We start from the raw sequence: 7,165 nt of genomic DNA on the forward strand, positions 1-7,165 counted from the left end.
AGTGGAATTCTGAACACATGGAACCAAACATGCTATCTCACCAGTGTCAGAAACCATCTCTCTCTCTCCAGAGGTTTCATTTATCCACATGCAGTACATGTGAACGCAATGTCACACAATGTCACACAATCTGTCCATCTGTGACTGTGTCCTGTCACACAAATTGTCCATCTGTGACTGTGTCCTGTCACACAAATTGTCCATCTGTGACTGTGTCCTGTCCTTCTCCTCTTTTCCCAGGGACACACTCAGGGGCAAATGTAGGTGATATGGGATGGAGCATTGCGAGTTAAGCAGTTGTTGCAAAATGTATACATCTCAAGAGGAGGCAGAACAAAGAGAGACAAATTCAATATTTTTAATAGTACTGTTCCAATAGTGAGGGATACTGTATGTATGTATAATCTATGAATGCCATGTACATATTGTAAAGCCACTGTCATGACGTGCCCTGGGGGGAGGATCATAGCCCCCCCCCCCTCTCTCGCCACAGTTTTAGGACTTTAATGAGGGGTCATAAATACCTTGTAGAAACTGCCATGCAGTATTGAGAGAGTCTAAGAGAACAAAAACCTCTCTTGGCCAAACTCCTAAATCTCCAAATTGGGAGAATTAAACAATATTTCCACTTCTGAGAATGTGGTAAGGGTCCATGGACAATTAGGGGACAGTTATGATGAGTGTGTTTCATTCAGATCTCATGAAATACAGGAAACACACATAACGGTCTCTCTTAAAGTGTACATTTCCCAGCTGTCAGGTTTACATCTAAATATTGTGAAACGTATGTGATTAAGCAAGAAACTATTTGTGAAAAGATGTAAGGTGATGTTAACATTCTAAATGAGAGTATGGATTTTCAAATAAAGATTAACTAGTCAGTGGCCACGCCCACATGAGCATAGACATTACGTCGGTGTCATGGAACCGAACCTTTTCTACTGAAATGTATAAAACCCACTCCTGATGTAAATTCACACCAGAACACGCAAACCACGGTGTAAGCTAAGGTTGCAAATAGTTGAAGTTTTAAGACTAGAAAATGTGCAGTTGACGCCACATGTTGAAATAGTTAAGGACAATAAGGACAAGACCATACCACGTGGACCATTGGCTACATGGCTGGAAATGGTTAAGCTCTGAGACTATCGATCACTACAGAATAAGAGCAAATCTTAGACATATAATTACTAGTCTGCAGCTAGAAATTCCGAAAGTCTAGAACGAGAATACAGACAACCTCCGAAGCATTTACTCCATGATAACATTTCTGAATGGTACTCTAAAGGATCCATTCTAACCACCTAAAACCACGAAAGACATTGTGACTTCTGTGAAAGTTAACCAGAGACTCTGATGAACCCTACAGGATGAACAAGGATTCCAACAGAGAAGACAACAACATACGTGCGTAAATATTTAAATTGCAATTATTCTCGAATGAGCGGCCGTTCATGTGCAAAGGATTAGCATTTCAATTAATATTATTCTAGACTGTGTGTAGTGAATCCATTTAGTCTGTCTCAGTCCACATTCCCTTTCCTTTGTCTACCAAGCCGTCATATCGGCTCAGCCCACTAGGGACTTGTCTATCATTGTTAGTAACCAATATCTACTGTTTGTTTGTTATGTATTTCTGTGTTAGTTAGTAAATAAATAATTCAGCCAATTTGTATATTGCTGATTCATTATGGAAACTAGGGTTCGTGCAGATAACCAAGAATTTTATGACGTTCAGATGAGACTGATAGAAGGTAAAGAATAATTAATTACTGATTGATGACTGATTGATGACTGAAATGTAAGATTTTTAGATCTCTAAAAACTCCTTAAATAAACTTCCCCGTGGTGCCCCAGGTAATCAATGAGTTAACCTGTTGAGGATGGGGGCGCTGTTGTCACTATTTATGCTAATCGTGTAATTTTTGAAACGGCTTCCCACAAAATTCTTGATCGTACAATATGCATATTATTATTATTATTGGATAGAAAACAGTCTATAGTTTCTATAGGAGTTGAAATTTTGTCTCTAAGTGGAACAGAAGTCATTCTACAGCAATTTCCCTGACATGGAGTCAGATTTCAGAAATTTTGGCCCCTGATCTGGAGTCAGTTAAAAGGGCACTGTTATTGCTATGAGTATACGGACACTGCTTACGTCTTCCCCTGGATGCCTTTACGTGATGACGATTTGAATGGGGTCGATTGCGCGTTCACAGGCACTACAAATTAAAAACCCTGAGGCTAGTCACTCTTTTGGAGCTGCGTCATGCGCCTAGAGGACACCGACCCGCACCTGTTCCAAGCATTAGTGGAGGGAGTAATATTACTCTGGTCATGTTTCTACTCGTTATGGGAGTTAAAAACATCATAAGGTAGTTAATTTAAAGCGTTTTATAGCAATTTATATCCGTTTAGTGCGATTTTGGGACATTTATTTCTGAAACGCTGTGAATTGCTGGGCACGCTTCCAGTTCATCCCGAACGCAGTTGGCATTTCCACATGGCAAGAGGACAGCTTTCCAACAAAAGACGATTGGACCCAAGAAAGGATCCTTTGCCCAAGATACTGATGGACGAACAGCTCAAAGTAGGACATTTTTATTATGATAAATCGTGTTTCTGTCGAAAAATGTTAGTGGCTTAGGACACCATGTTTTTTGACGTAGCTTCGCTTGGCGCAAACTGTATTGAAAAGTAAGGATAATTTAAAAAATGTAATTCCGCTATTGTATTAAGAATTAAATTGTCTATCAATCCCTGTCCACCCTATATTTTTTAGTCACGTTTATGAGTATTTATGTATAAGAGAGATCACTGTCTAATATGGCGCACGGACATTTTCTCACCAGCTGGGCTACATTTCACATTGTCTAACCATGATTTTGGTGGCTAAATATAAACATTTTCGATCAAACTCTATATGGATTGTGTAATATGATGTTACAGGAGTGTCATCTGAAGAATTCTGAGAAGGTTAGTGAAAAAATTAATATATTTTGGCGATGTTGACTTTTATCGCTCACTTTGGCTAGAATCAATGCTGGGCTGCTATGTGCTATGTGCTATGCTAATATAACGATTTATTGTGTTTTCGCTGTAAGACACTTAGAAAATCTGAAATATTGTCTGTATTCACAGGATCTGTGTCTTTCGATTAGTGTATGCTGTGTATTTTTACGAAATGTTTGATGATTAGTAAGTAGGTAAACACGTTGCTCTATGTAGTTTTTCTAGTCCATTTGTGACGGTGGGTGCAATTGTAACCTATGCCATCTACCTGAAATATGCACTTTTTTCTAACAAAACCTATCCCATACCATAAATATGTTATCAGACTGTCATCTGATGAGTTTTTTTCTTGGTTAGGGGCTATAAATATCTTAGTTTAGCCGAATTGGTGATAGCTACTGGTGTTGGTGGACAAATAAAAGATGGTGGATTATGCTAATGTGTTTTTAGGTAATAGATGTACATCTTTACATATTGTGTCTTCCCTGTAAAACATTTTAAAAATCGGACATGTTGGCTGGATTCACAAGATCTGTGTCTTTCATTAGCTGTATTGGACTTTAATGTGTGAAAGTTAAATATTTAAAAAATATTTTTTTTTTGAATTTCGCGGCACTCGTTTTTCAGTGGGGGTGGGGGGGGAGTGCCGCTAGCGGCACCCTCATCCTAGGCAGGTTAATTGTTGCATGACGTAATCAATTAAACATTAGGTAATGGATTTGATAAAATAGCATGTCATCACATTAATGATAGTCACAGACACGACACCACCATTAAAAAGACAGGTTATTGGTGGAAATGTATGGTCTCATAGCATGACACTGCATGAAGTAGAACTTCTTCTTCTTCACTATCTGCCCCTATATATTGCTCTCCTCCTTCACATCATTGATGGAACAGTATCAGCTCTAATACATAGTTCAGAAGGTCAAACAGGGTGTTCAAGTGGGTAACTTGTACGAGGTGTGAAATGGAAATGTGTTTTTTTGATTTCCCAACTCCCCTGAGAGTGAGGTTTTAGAGATCACACATGATTGACAGTGACCCTGGCACAATTAGGGCTAAGTGCCTTGCTCAAGGACAGATCAACAGATGTTTCACCTTGTTGTGGATTTGAACTGGCTTGTTCAGGGGCAGAATGACAGATTTTTGACCTTGTCAGCTTGTGATCTTGTGACCTTTTGGTTACAAATATGTTGTTCTTCCCCTGAACAAGGCAGTTAACCCACTGTTCCTAGGCCAGAAAATAAGAAATTGGTCCTAACTGATTTTCCTAGTTACATAAAGATAAAAAAAATGGGTCTGGTGTTCCTGGAGAAGCATGGATGATCCTTTTCCTCATGAGTATTGATAGCATGCAATGTTTCAATGTACAGTAAATCCTGCATAGTACACGTACACACACTGAGCTGGTATTATTAAAAATGTTACAAGGTTGACCAATCTATTCAAATGACAATAGATAGACAAGTACATTGTGTGCACTGAGTGCCATGCTCTCCTTCATCTAAAACAAGCCTTAAGACTTTAATGCTCCATATAGCCAGCTGAGAGGTGTTTCGCGTCCATGTGACTTATCCCTAATCTGCTGTCAACGATAATGTGTGAAATGTAGCAATGTTGTTGATGGCAAAGCCGATCCATTGGCCAATCCCCTTTAGTTTGTCAGCTCTCTTCCACTGGGGAAAAAACAGGTTAAATCAACTCTGTTTCCACGTAATTTCATCCCAAAAAACAAGTGTGAGGACGTTGAATCAACGTGAGGCAATTTCATTTTCTTTTCACCCAACTTTTAACCTAAATTCAATGACATTATTGTCTGCATAATCAAATAGCATTCAGCTTAGACACCCATACATATCCCACAATGCCACCAGGGGTCTCTTCACAGTCCCCTAATCCAAAACAAATTCACAGCAACACCAGTTTCATACAAAGCCACGATCACATGAAACTCCCTTCCATCTCAAGCAAACAACAAAATGACCTTAAAAAAATATTAAACAACATCTCCCGGAATGGAGAGGACTGTGAGGACACACACACTATAACACACAGAGACACACTATAACACACACACAGCCATAATATAGCACACTATAACACACAGAGACACACTATAACACACACACAGCCATAATATAGCACACTATAACACACACACACAGCCACACTATAACACACTATAACACACATAGACAGACTGTAACACACAGAGACACACTATAACACACACACAGCCACAATATAACACACTATAACACACACAGCCACACTATAACACACACACAGCCACAATATAGCACACTATAACACACAGAGACACACTATAACACACACACAGCCACAATATAGCACACTATAACACACAGAGACACACTATAACACACACACAGCCATAATATAGCACACTATAACACACACACACAGCCACAATATAACACACTGTAACACACAGAGACACACTATAACACACACACAGCCACAATATAGCACACTATAACACACACACACAGCCACAATATAACACACTGTAACACACAGAGACACACTATAACACACACACAGCCACAATATAGCACACTATAACACACACACACAGCCACACTATAACACACTATAACACACATAGACAGACTGTAACACACAGAGACACACTATAACACACACACAGCCACAATATAACACACTATAACACACAGAGACACACTATAACACACACACAGCCATAATATAGCACACTATAACACACACACAGCCATAATATAGCACACTATAACACACAGAGACACACTATAACACACACACAGCCATAATATAGCACACTATAACACACAGAGACACACTATAACACACACACAGCCATAATATAGCACACTATAACACACAGAGACACACTATAACACACACACAGCCATAATATAGCACACTATAACACACACAGCCACAATATAACACACTATAAAACACATAGACAGACTGTAACACACAGAGACACACTATAACACACACACAGCCATAATATAGCACACTATAACACACAGAGACACACTATAACACACACACAGCCACAATATAACACACTATAACACACACAGCCACACTATAACACACTATAACACACATAGACAGACTGTAACACACAGAGACACACTATAACACACACACAGCCACAATATAACACACTATAACACACAGAGACACACTATAACACACTATAACACACACAGACAGACTGTAACACACAGAGACACACTATAACACACTATAACACACATAGACAGACTGTAACACACAGAGACACACTATAACACACACACAGCCACAATATAACACACTATAACACACAGAGACACACTATAACACACTATAACACACATAGACAGACTGTAACACACAGAGACACACTATAACATACACACAGCCACACTATAACACACTATAACACACATAGACAGACTGTAACACACAGAGACACACTATAACACACACACAGCCACAATATAACACACTATAACACACAGAGACACACTATAACACACTATAACACACATAGACAGACTGTAACACACAGAGACACACTATAACATACACACAGCCACACTATAACACACTATAACACACATAGACAGACTGTAACACACAGAGACACACTATAACACACACACAGCCACAATATAACACACTATAACACACACAGCCACACTATAACACACACACAGCCACAATATAGCACACTATAACACACACAGCCACTCTATAACACACACAGCCACACTATAACACACACAGCCACACTATAGACACACTATAAAACACATAGACAGACTGTAACACACAGAGACACACTATAACCCACACATAGAACGGAGAGGACTGTGTGGGGACACACACACAAACACACTATAACACACTAACACACACAGAGCCACACTATAACACACACACACACACACACACACACACACACACACACACACACACACACACACACACACACACACACACACACACACACACACACACACACACACACACACACACACACACACACACACACACTCACACACAGCCACACTATAGACACACACACACACACACACACACACACACACACACACACACACACACACACACACACACACACACACAC

This window comes from Salvelinus fontinalis, chromosome 15, assembly GCF_029448725.1.
Source record: "Salvelinus fontinalis isolate EN_2023a chromosome 15, ASM2944872v1, whole genome shotgun sequence".
NCBI lineage: Eukaryota > Metazoa > Chordata > Actinopteri > Salmoniformes > Salmonidae > Salvelinus > Salvelinus fontinalis.